The sequence below is a fragment of the Vidua macroura genome, chromosome 1 (genome assembly GCF_024509145.1).
Source record: "Vidua macroura isolate BioBank_ID:100142 chromosome 1, ASM2450914v1, whole genome shotgun sequence".
NCBI lineage: Eukaryota > Metazoa > Chordata > Aves > Passeriformes > Viduidae > Vidua > Vidua macroura.
The window spans coordinates 75,347,692-75,361,357 of record NC_071571.1 but is presented as its reverse complement, the minus strand read 5'-3'; positions in this window follow the sequence as shown (position 1 = coordinate 75,361,357).

Genomic DNA, 13,666 nt, shown 5'->3' with positions numbered 1-13,666 from the left:
TCTTATCAAATGGGCATAGAAACCAGCTGCATACATCAAGGGAATAAGATCCAGATCAAAATTAACAGGATATAGGCACTCAATGGTGGCCTTTTTATACATGCAATAATTGAAGATCAAGACAAAGGTCATGGTCTTTCATTATGTATAAGGTACAGTTTAAAAAAAATTAAGACACTTCTTCAACTCCCACCATGGTGACAAACATAAAATAATTTGTCAAAGTCACTGCAATGTCCCTGAAATTAACTCTTCATTTCACCCTAAATTCCTACTTTTATAAGTTGAGCATAAACAGCTCCCACCATCATTCCAATAAACAGTTCTAAGAACTTTTAGCATCCTTTACCTGTATGGAGAGAGAACATTAAATATTTAGTCATGTTGCTAACTTAAAAAAAAATTGACTACCTTGTACTTTAACTGCAACTTAGTGTTTGTCCTAGTTCTTGGTTTTGGAAAACCTTGTATTTAATGTTTGTATATAGAAGAGAAGCTACAGGTCAGAAAACTCTTCAATCTGAACTCCCCGTGTCTTGGCTGTTGGAAGTGGGATTTCCAAAGGGATGTTTTCAAGGGAAGTTGTTCAGAAAAGGCTCACAAATACATTAGAGTTTACCAGAACCCCATCCATCCATCCATCCATCCATCCATCCATCCATCCATCCATCCATCCATCTTCCTTATCTTCCTCATCTTCCTTAACCTCTGTTTCTTTAGTTTCTTCCTCCCTTTCTTTAATAATCTGGAAAAAATAAAATAGAGAGAGGGAAAAAAGTAGAACTTGGATGCATTTGATGTCTCTTTTTGCTTAGCTTTACTTATTTGCAGGTAGGTGTCCTCATCTGGTTATGGGTCATGACTTTTAACATTAACTCATTCAGTCAGCCAACTTGTAAGTTGCCTCATTTTCCACTCCAGAGAGGATAGCATTTATTTTATTTTATTTTATTTTATTTTATTTTATTTTATTTTATTTTATTTTATTTTATTTGTTACCTTTAGTTTGCTTAAAATTGTAAGCTGGAACCAAGACAGAGAAACATGTTTGTCATACCTTCCAAAGAATGGGAAATTAAAAACCTGCTGTCCTTGCATTCCTACAGATAATAAATAGTTCCTTCTCTCTTGAAGCATGTATTAGCCATTACAAGTGAATTTAAAAATAAATATAAGAGACATTGTCTGTGTAGTATTTCAGGACATATTTTTGTTTCGTGTCCCTAGGTTATATTATTAAAAGTAAATGTGGGAACCAAGCATAATCTGTCAGCTGCTGTGGGAAAAAAAAGAGAAGGGAAGAAAGATGCTATAGACAGTTCAGGGGAAGGAATGTTAATGAGGTGTTTTGATGCTTTGGAGCTACAGATTTTCAACTCTAGTCATTCAGTTTCTCTTTCTTCCCTTCCCTGGTGGCTTCTGGCATTGCTTAACATGGAAATACCCACCTGGCTCAGCACTCTTCTCTGTGGTACAGTTAATGTTGTTCTGCATGCACACCTTCTTTGTTTCAAAATCTCTAGGGAGAAAGAATGTTAAAGCTGCTATTTCTCTGTCATTTAATACAATAGTCCTCTTCACATAATTTATTTTGCAAGCAATTATTGTCACTATACATCATTAAGTTCCAATCTGATTCAAAGTCCACTTTGAAAATGTTATGTTGCCTTCCAATGTGACAAATCTAGATTAATCCCAAGGACTATGCAGTTGGAATAGTCCTAGATGCAGTGTGAAATAAACAATAATATTCACCAGTCTCATTTCATATTCAAGACCTATTCTTCTTCTACATGTGTTTGTGTAAGTGATGCTAACAGTTCATGAGAAAGTTGTAGATTTGAGCACAGAAGCAGCAAACCATGCCTCTGAGAACCATGAAGAGAAGCAGTAGTGCAATTTAACAGTGGGCAGTGGGATATTAATTTTGTTCAGTCAGCTGAATAAAAATTAATATATTAATATCTGGCTATACATGAAATCATAAATGTGACACAATCTTTGCAGACCAAGGAAGATATTAAAACTGTCTGCTTTCCTTGTTCTATCTCAGGCATGATGAAACCAAGACTGAAAATTTGGGATAGATGAGGTGAGACAATTTTCACGTTTTCTTTTTTCAGATGTTTTCTCAGGAGACCTCCTTTACAAATCTGAACAGGAAATGACACTTGCACAACAGGATATCATCATTAAACCATTGTTCTAGATGTTGCAGGTTGCTCACTATCCCAACAGAAACTGAAACTCCTGCAGCTCCCTCCTAATTCTTCTTAGGAAGGGTATATATTAAATTTTTCTTTGTGGTTTCAAAATTCAGACTTTGACTCCTATTACTTTGCTGTTTATCAATTAGTTTGTTTTTTTTTTTCTTTTACCATGGGAATATTTAATAATTATTTTTTCCTCTACTTGTTTGTACATCTGGGTAATCACCATAGCAACTGATGTATGCCAGTTGTCTGCTCCAAGAGAGCTCCATCCTCTCAGTCTCTTTTACTAAATTCATTACATTAATTGCCAAGCAGTATTAAATCAAACCCAGGAGTGAATAAGAGATTAAAATTGTATAGTCCTTATTGCAAACACTGTAAGCCATTTCTACATAATATAAAATAGATAGCAAATATTGAAATCACTTCAGTATAATTTTGACTGAGAAGAGGACAAACTTGTACTTTGGAAAAATTCTACTCGACTTACTTGCCTAATATCTCTTTCCCACTGCAGTGGACTATTTTATTTTATTTTTAAATATCCTAAACAAACATTAAGATTGTAGAGTTAAGAACTGAAATGTCAGGCAAATAAAGTAAACAGCATTTAAAACATAATTAATCACAGAATAGTTCAAGCTGGAAGGGACCCAGGAGAATTATCAAGTTCAACTCTTAATTGAATGGCCCAGAGGGGATTGAACCTGTGATCTTGGCATTATTAGCACCACAGTTTAACCAGCTGAGCTAATCTTATGCTTCTGCATGCATATTATGTGCTTGTATAAAAATGAATGTTACCCACACCATATATGGTTAATTATATATATTTATTATTTTTAGAATTAGCTTTTACATGAACAGCATTCATTTTTGCTTTATTGTCCATATGTACAAACTAATTCAATATAGTATTAAGATTATGATGATTAATGGTTAAATTTTAGTCAGCATTTCTCAAACATTTATTAGAATTTTTGGTTTTCTTCTATTGTTTATCTATTTTATCTTTTTTAGTGTGCTAATAATTTTATTTTCAGCTAACATCAGTTTGCCATAAATGTAATTCAAACAGTTCAACTAGAACTCAAGGTTTTAATTTTTTTTCGGTTTCTTATTGGCCAATATTAAGCCCTTGAAAAAGTTTCTCTTTTGAACAGGCTATTTCTCCCCCTCAAACGTGGTATTTTATTGTTTCATACACTAAGCACAAGAATTTTATGAAATTACAAGATTGTGTGTTGCAGGTAATAATCCACATAACAAATTAAAATCAGTTGTTTCTGCATGTCAGGAGTATAGCTTTGCATTTTTAATCTTCTCATTTTGTAGCTGCTATTTCTAATAATAATTTCTGATTATAAATTACAGAAACAATAATTTATAATGACCTTATGCATTCTGACACTTTCAGATTTTATCTTAATGGTGGGACAGGCATATATTGCAGTCCACCTGGTCACTGTGGACAATCAGTCACTCAGATCAGGGCCATGTGGAACAGACTGTGTGCTCAGCAGTATAATTTCAGAGGCTGTGGGAGGATGATGCAAAGGTAGATGTTGGCTCTGTAGAAAAAGGACACAATTGAGAGTCTTCTGGATTTAGGAACTTGAATTCTTTGAAATGACTCATAAGATCATTTGATGAAAGACATTGACATTGATATAAATAATGAGCAATTAATGAGATGAACAAAAAAATACACTTCTGTAGACTCCTGACCTCAGGAGTCTATTTTTTTTCAGCAAATGGATTGATATTATGGTGGGTATTGTAGTACCTTTAAAACTTCCAAATTTGGAACATTTAGTGTCATGGTTAAAAACGTTAAGAGTGTTCCACTATGGACCTGAATTTCCTGAATATATGCTCTTGATACCCAAAGAAATGACACTGACTATGTAAAACAATATTTCATTGAAAGTGTCAACAAATTTAAATGCTAGACTCAATAAAAAAATTACTTCTTAGATCTGTATTAAACAACTCTGAGGAATGATTTTATAAAGGAACAAAATTTTTGTATGTTTTCTGAAAGCCTTCAACTTGAACTAATTGCCAAGTCACAGATATTTCAATTCAGGACATTGTAAAAACTTAAATGCTATAAATTTAGGCTAGTATTGAAAATCACCATGATGCATTAACAATAGCTGATTTTGTAAAAAGGCTCCCATAGGTAAACAAATGTTCAAAAAACAGGAGAATAGAAAGAAAACAGCCATGATTACATTGGAAAATTAGGCTGATAGTGATTCAGCATTTTTGATTAACATAAAGAAATCTTTGTCCTTAATGACAGAAAAATAATATACATTTTATTTTACTATCACTATTCCAGAATGTCTCAAATTCCACTGTAAAAACTTTACTTAACATTTGAAATTATTTGTATAGGCATATACTAGACAAATATGCAACCCTTTTAGCTTTTTGTCATGCTTATTTTAAGACTGGAGTACAATCCCTTAAGCATATAGGAAGATAAAAAATGCATAACTATTAAACTGTATTCCTCTTTTTAAGTAGATGTTGGTTCATCAACAAAAGTTTACTTTATACTGGTAAAGAAGTTTTAGTAATATCTCCTGTGAAATTTCATAGCAATACATAATCGCATTTAAAGTCTGAAGCTATTAATAATATTTGGTTTTATTAAATTGTTGCTAGGCATTTTTAGCATGTTTAGTTAATGGAATTCATTGTCTCTCTCCCTTATCCTTCTATGCTTCTATTATATCTACCTCCTTCTCTCTCTTACTCTTTTCCTTTTTCTTTCCCTCTCATATCCTGCACAGTGAACTAGCTTGCATAGTCACACTTTGAGTGTGCACATAGAAAGTTGACTTTTCAAAAGAGTAATGCAATTTGATAGACAAATAAATGAAATTTAAAGGCTTTTCTGATGATCCCCGCTCCTTTAATAAAAATTAATGTAACATGTTATTCTAGATTTATAAAACTGCAAACAGCAGCAGCAAACTGCTGCTGTTCTGCTCAGTACATATTCTGGAAAATTGAAAATTTTATTTTTTATTTTGATGTAATTTAATTTAATTTGATACATTTTAATAATGTAATGTGGTTAGGATTAGTTTAATTAAATGGTGTTTGTTTTTTTCTTTGCTTTGTAGAAAAAACATGTCATTTTCCAAGCGATCATTTAATTCTATCATCTGCATCCCATAACTTATCCTTCTTTCCCAGCTTTGTAATTCCTTAGGGACTGAATTTTCTCTATGATAATTTCAATATTATCTTTTAAGAGAGGTACAATTTTGTTCCAAACACAACTTTTACAATATCTTGCCTTTTCATCACTGTAAGACATTTGTATTACACCATGAGCATAGACAATATTTCTCCTACTAAACAAATCATAGGCAGTTCTGTTTGGGGTTTCTAAGACATGTTTAGAAAAATACCTATAAGGTCATAGGTAAACAAATCTATTTCGCAGTAAAACAACTTAAATTCTTTTTTTTTTTTTTTTTACAAAAGTCCTCATTTACTGCAGCATAAAAATATCCATACAGGTAGATATCACACAATAGCTGTAATATCCCATCTTAATTTTCATCCTAATTTCCATACAGACTTCAGCAACCTCAATAGTATGTCCACTTTAGTAGAATTATTAATCAATTTCTCCATAATATTTCTATGAGTTAAGGATACTCTTACAAGAGTACTCTTACCTGAAGTACATAAGACTGCAATCTAAGTTGCTGTTGACAACTAAACCCAAGCATGTTTTTCTTTTACTTGTTAATATTTTTTTACCTCTCACTTTATTTTTGACACTACCTCAGAATCTATGAAGTCAGTAAAACATCTGTCTTTGAAAACTAGAACCATACACTGCCTAATTCTTTTTAAACTTTCTAAATTTGTGCATTAAATGAAAATTACCCATGACACATGGGTATATTTTGGAGAATTGGTTTTAGTAGTCAAAAGGGTGAAGATTTCCTTCACTCCACTGCCCCCTACCAACATCAGAGAGCATGTTTTATCTCACTTCAGTGCAATGAGCAGTTGGCCACAATAAAAGTTAGTTTAAATTAAGGGGAATGGCTGATCATAGTCCTTGGTTTTGGCAGCATTTCTAGGGATAGGGAAGCAAACTGTTTAAGTTTGAAGATCCATTGTCCATAAAATTAATGAAATTCGTAATTTATTTTAATTTTCTGAAAGAAAATGGTGGAAGGAAGATATGTAGGGGATGGGTGCAGAAAATACCACCCACAATTCACTGTAAGACTCTAAGGCTGAAAATATACTTTATTTATCACTGTCATTGTGTCAGATATGGTTCCAGAAAACAGCAATTTAATGAATTTTTGGGTTTGGTCCAGAAACTCAAGAACTCCTGTAATAAGCAAAGCTCTAAATCCATGTCACTACCACACAGAAAGTGAATAATGACATATTGGAGCCCCTATTTGTATGCATATTGTTGTTCAGTGTTAGGCCTCTGTCTAGGGAGGGATGGGAGATTGTGAAAAGGAATAAATTAATCATTGGACTGTGATTTTTGGTTCTTTGCAGAGACACAGTGTCTGATCTAAATAATCCTCCATAATTCATCTTCATCAAGTCCCATTTGTTCTTTCTTTGTCACCCATACTGGTGTTCTTCATATAGCTTAAAAATGGCTAACAGAAGACAGAAAAAATGAAGATTTGATAATAGAACTTGTCCAGAAAACAGAAACTCAAGGATAGAAACAACTCAGATCTGTGATATAGTTTTGCTTCTCTTGATTGCAGTGCCAACACAGCTTTTCCTTCGCCTTTGCCCAGGATGTGTAAGAATGAAGACTGCTTTTTCTTTTTGTATTAACATTAAAGCTGGACAGTATTGCCCCTTACATGCAATATAGGCCATGCATAAAATAACCTAATGCACCATAAATTTCCTAGATTAAATTTAAAGCGTAAGGAAGTGTTCAATAAAATTTTAATGACTTTCTAAGCATTAAGCAGACTCAGAATACACTTCAAAATTCAACCTAGCTGTTTTCTTCAAGTGCAGCAGTGGAAAGAAGTTATCTAATTTTTGGTTTCATTCCTTGCATAAATGAGGAACTCCTGTACAGGATCTGATATGAGACTGTGCAAAACTAATTATTATTTTTCTGAAGCAAAATATGAATATCCCAAGAAGCTGCTATTTTGTAAAACCTATCATGTAGCATCTAACAAATAGCCTTGAGGGGCTTCATAATTACTGGCAGGGATATTAGAACTGACAGATTTCAGGTGTATTCTACAGAATAAAAAGGAAGTATTATAGGTTTGGTTAACAATTTCTCATTTATATTTACACATTTGACAAATTCAGCAACTACTGCCTTACAAGAAAGATCTGGTTTTGCTACCTTTCAAATGAAGATGGATGGTTCAAGCTATTTTGTTTTCTCTATTAACAGGATGATACCTGACATCCTGCAGAGAGAGGCTTGTAAGTCTTATAAAGCCATTCCTTAAGTGGTTTCCAAGGCATTTGTTTAGATACATTTCTAACTAATGTTTGACATAATGCTAAGTTGAAACAACTTAGCATTTTATGTATAATTTTTATGGCAATGAATGTAAACCAGTTTTTCTATCCTACACAATTTTCTTGAATTTCACAGGAAGAAAATCATTACATATGCAAAGCATATCAGGTTATTTAATTTCTTATGTGACTGTTACAACACTACTTCTGCCTGCTGCTTATTAAAAAAACACAAGACAAACAAACAAAACTAACCAAATTAGCTTGCCAGATTAACCTTAGCTTATTTGCACTGATTATTACACTGACCATGGACAAGTAATTATTTCAGACAGTTTTCAAAACCTTTTATTTCATAATTTTTTACTGTCAACAGGAATCATGTTTTTCCCCATCTACACTATTTAGAGAGATGTCACAGAGACTGACATATATTATTCAAAAGCAGTTATTTCCTTAATATTCCACAGGTGCTGATCTGTGTGTCCTGCATATCTTCTTTGTATTTTATCAACATTTGTCACCCCAGTCAAAAATAACAATATTTAAGTGACTGTCGTAACTGTAGGACTAGCTGGCTGTAAGTTTCTGTGAGGCATTCAGACATTTTTATTCAGTTTTACTTTTTATCAGTTGCTTCCTTTCTGACTCAATATACCACTTTTTTTATTTTCTAAGGCTTTTTTCCCTGTTCTTTATCATCCTTTGGTCCTTCTCATTGCTTGTGCAAAAATACCAATCTGTCACACATGCATAATACAGTTGATCAAGGTAAAGCAAATTTTAAAGGTAGGTAATTTATATAAAACTTAGTCCGTTATATATCTAACTCTTTATCTATCAATCATCAGATTAATAGGAAAAAGAATGCCAGATGAAAGACACTGATGTGTTGAAGCTTCCTACGGATCAGAAATTCCAGCTCCCTATCACTGAAAATCAGTATCCTTTGAAATGCTTCTATTGACTATGTTAACCAGTCCTTCCTTTATGAAGAAATCTAAATATGAGACTCAAGAGCATGAACTAGATCTCAGCAAGCAAAGAATTGACATTTTTCCCTGATTAGCTCCTGGAATTTTCAAATATTTTTCAAGGATAATGTGATCAGCTAAATATAATGTGAATTATTGTTTCCTTTAGTATAGTAACATTAACTAAGTGCCCTGAAAATTACGGTGCTGGTTTTAATGCCACCTGGAAGTTAAACTCCAAATAATCCACTTCCCTAACCCATGCCCCTTCTGTTAAGGGAAGGACAAAAGCCAAGATTATGGTTGAGGTAACAGTTCACTGAAAGCACAAAGCAATGGAATAAGTCGCTGACAAGAACAACAGCAGTATTCATAGCAAAAGTATACAAAAGGAGAAGGTGTTTTACCCACAACTAAGTGTTCATCCTCAGAAACAAGATAACCAAGCTGGTGAAGACCCCCCAAAACACGCACCCCCATGGCTTTATCAGACAAAGGTAATATGGTGACTGTTCCTACGTAGTGCCCACATGGCCGCTGGGAACTAAGGCAAGATGGGGACTAGCATTTCCCAGCTCCAGCCTGAAATAACAAAAATCAACGACAAACATACCCCCCCCAAAACCTAGGTTGCTTGTGCCAGGTCGTGCCTCTCTCTGCTGAGCTCAGTTGCTCACCAGATGCCTGTGCTTGATTAACACCATGATCTTTTCTTCCTACACTGTTTACATTACTGTGTATTGGAAACATATTTCAGATGCTAAAATTAAGGCAGTTAAATTATAACAGTGAATTACACAAATTTTAAAAAAAAATGCTAATTCATCTATACTCAGGATAGCCTTATCTAGATAGTTTCAGGATAATGATAATCCTGGAAATTAAACCATTAAAAAATAGTTCTGTTACAGGAATGCTAAATATATTCAGAAGTATTGCCTGTATATGTCAACCATGGAAACTGTGTCAAAGGCAGTTTCAAATGAAAGCATAATTTTCCTTTTCAAAATATGAAGTCCTGTCAAAATGTTGAGAATTATGCTATTTTCTACATTTTCTACATTCTCCTAAATTTCTGTGAACTCAGATTGTTCATTAATAAAACACAGAATCACATTCTCCAGGTATTTCCCTGTTTTTTTGAGCAAAACAGAAATTTTACAGCATGTCAGAGGAGCAAGCAGAGCTCTTTAATATTGTACTATTTCATCCTTCTCTCATAATGTTAGGTCCAAATTCTGCAGGGACATGCACAGGTTTAGCTTTATGCACTGTGAGTTATTTCTTGGACTTGACAGGAAACTGAATTCCCATTACATTAAAAAAGTCTTTCTCTTTTTGAGGTTCAGCTTGCCAATCTGTCAGATACCCATATTGAGTTTTCTGATAAAGGATTCATGAGTGAAAATAAGTTTTTCTTCACAGTGTCCAGGAAAACTTTGGTGTAGAATTTAAAACTCCTGGATATCCCAACCAGTCTGATTCAGCCACTTTGACCAGTGATTAATTTGAATGTTTTACAAACATCCTCTCTTGAAAAATAATCAGATTGATTATTTTCTCAAAATATCACACTGGCACTTGCTTATATGTTCAGTGAAGAAAAGGTTTTGACTATTAGTTTCAGGTAAACCACCATTACTGAGATTTATAATTAATATTACACTATTGCCAAACTTATTCCAAAATCAAGATGAATCCTGATCAACTTTAAGTACAGGCCTATGAAAAAATTGATGTTAAATGGCAACCCCACACAGAATTTTGATTAAAAATTAGGGACAAATATGTCCATCACCCCGTAGGTCATGCCTGGTGTGAAGAGTGAGGACACCTGACTTTAGAATACAGTGGTCCTTAACTTAAACTTATCATATTTGTCCAAGATAAAAGCACTGGCACTTTATTTTTATTTTTTTATATATGTACGCTACCTTCCCTGTTCTCCTTTCTTCATTTTGAATTACAGAGTAAATTGATGCTTCCCGTTAACTTCTCAGGAGTCCAAGGAAGCAAATTATATTCCAACTGAAAAATATTTTGATCAGTATTGATGTTGTAGTGACCCAGAGGCTTTTTCCAAACCTTTTACAAATCTGAACTCCATGCACTCCCTTACCTCGTATTTTTAATATGGAAAACATTTGTTTTCTGTATGTTAGACTACTAGATCTTAAGACTAAATGATGATTCCCAGACTGGAAAACTCATATTGGTACAATACAATAACATAGAAAGATCAACATTATGTTGAAGAATCAGAAGGGCTGTATGCAAAAACTGTGTCAATAGAGATAGAACCTATATTTCTCATAATAAAGCAAAGTTGAGGAAATGTCCAAATGAAAACTGGTAACATATGATGTCCTCCAAGGGTCCATACTGGGACCCTTTCATGTATTCATTTATCCCATACATAGTGAGATTGAATGCAACCTCAGTAAATTTGTCCATGACACCAAGCTGAGGGATGGGATGCCATCCAGAGGGCCCTTGACTGGCTTGAAGGGTCAGTTCATTTGACCATCATGAGGTGTTGCTCAAATGAAGACTAAGCGCAAGTACCTGCACCTCAGGTGAAGCAATCCTCCTTATAAATACTGGCAGTGGAATGAATAGATTGACAGCTTCCCTAAGGAGAAGGACTTGGGGAGTCTGCTGTAAAAAAATTGGATATGAACTGGCAATGTTATTTTGTCTTAAAAATAATCAGAGGGCTGTCACACAACTTTTATGTAAAAAGGTTTACAGTGTTGGAGTTCAGTCTGGACAGGAGAAGGTTTCAGGAACACATTATTGTGCCCTTTCAATACATAAAGGGGGTTTATCAAAAAGACAGGAATGACTACCAAGACCTGTAGTGACACAACAAAGGGACAACTTTTTTAAACTGAAAGACCATAGGTTTAGATTGGACATAAGTAAAAAAAAAACTGTTATAAGTGTGGTGAGATATTGGAATAGGTTGCCCAGAGAAGCTGTGGATCTCAGGAAATGTTCAAGGCCAGGCTGGACAGTGCTTTTACCAACCTGATGTAATGGAAGATGTCCCCACCTTTATTAGGATGTTTGGCCTAGAAGATTGTTGAAGGTCCCTTTCAACCCAAATCATTCCATGATTCTAAGTTCCTGTTAAATAAAATTAAGTAAATGGAAGCATTTATTTTACATTTATTACAATAAATTAATATGTTTAAGAAATAAAATAATAACTAAAGTACATCCAAAACTAAGCTCCAATTATGCCTGCTGTGAAAGAAGCCTACTTATATGTAGTACACAAAAAAAAAAAAATTTGAACACACAAAAAAATTCTATGTTTGAAAAACATCCTTGTTCTGTCAAGGTTAGTGCTCTGCACAGGATGTACAGAAGGATGAACTCTTTTCTCCGCAGTCAACCTTATTGTAAAACAAAGTTCACAGAAAAAAAGAAAAAGAGTTCCTTGAGGCTGTTCCAAAAACTTTCACCTCACCAAGGGGCTTCTTAGAAAGTAACACAAGTGACAATCTCTGTGGGTCAGGACAGCATAGAAAGTGTCAGAACAAGTGAGAAAAGAGTCAAGGAAAGATCAGACTTCAGATATGACATTTGGAAGAAAGATATATCAAAAACCTCCAAGGAAACCACACACAGTCTTGACAGTAAGTGTGATTTTTTTACCTGAGTTTTATGTTTATATTCACTTTTTCCACTGAAAGGTACAATTTTCATTTCCAGAGCAGCATTGAATATGACCAATAATGTGTTCTGAAATTATTATTTCCGCCTTTTAATTTGAAGAACTGATCAGCAGAGTTCATTGTTTCTGATAACTCAAGCAACCAATTCTTCCCATTCCTACTACTGAGCTAGTTACATAAGTTCTGTCATTGTTCTCTTATTTAGGAAGAAAATATACCGATATTAAGCACCTGCATCCTTCAGAGGATAGTATTTTCACAACATTTTTCATCTCCCTTTTTATTTGATGGCTCAGCCTCTTTATGGAGCTAAGTGGAGTACACCTAACTATTTGCATAGGCTTTGCTGACACAGTTCATAAACAGCGGATGAGCTATGACTCTCAGGCCACTTTTTTTCTCACCTGCTCAAGTTGGAGAGCAAATCAGAAAGACAAATAGAAGCTACAGAGTCATGGCTCCTCTCCCTCCCACCACATGCTGGTTGTTGTAACAGAACAACAAATGGAAGGAAAGTTGCTGTATGGCTGTGTCAAATAATTTGGGTTTGTTCATACCTCTGAACCATGAGAAGAAAAACATTCTGGGTGAGAACAGATCACCAGTGATACTTTGATGTAGTGCCACCATATGGGCCTGTACCTGGCTTATTTCTTGGTTGTCTCAGAATCTTAATCTTGCTCTGCTGGTGCACAGCACATATTACTGCAGGTTTTCATCATGTGGTAGCTGCTCCATCCTTCCCCCTAGCCCTGGTGGACCAAGGCAAGAAGACACACCAAAACTCCTGTCCCAGGGGTAAGATGTGAAGACTTGCTCCTCTTGTGTCTCTAAGTACTGCAGCTCTTGGTGGTGTGCAGCAGTACTATCGCTCTCCTAATTTGAGAACCAACTTTTATTTTTTTTGTAAAGCTACTTGTTTTCTTTGTCCAGATCCCTAGAGTAAAAACTTTTATACATATATATACAGTTATCTATACATACATATATATATGTATATATATATATATATATATATATATATATAATTTTTATAGTCTTGACAGAGGAGAGTTATTTAAACTGAAACTTTCAAAGTTTGCATCTGTAATAGAAAATTTCTGTTAATTTTTGACCCTGTTCCTCAGAATAAATTTGCCATTTTGTGTTATGTTTACATGCATATTTTTAAAAGCTCTTTCATTATTATGTTAATTTTTTTTCCTTGGTGACTTATTTTAAGTTTGAGATGCTTTTCATATACTTATGACAAAAAATATATTTATATTACTTTTTCAGTTTTTTT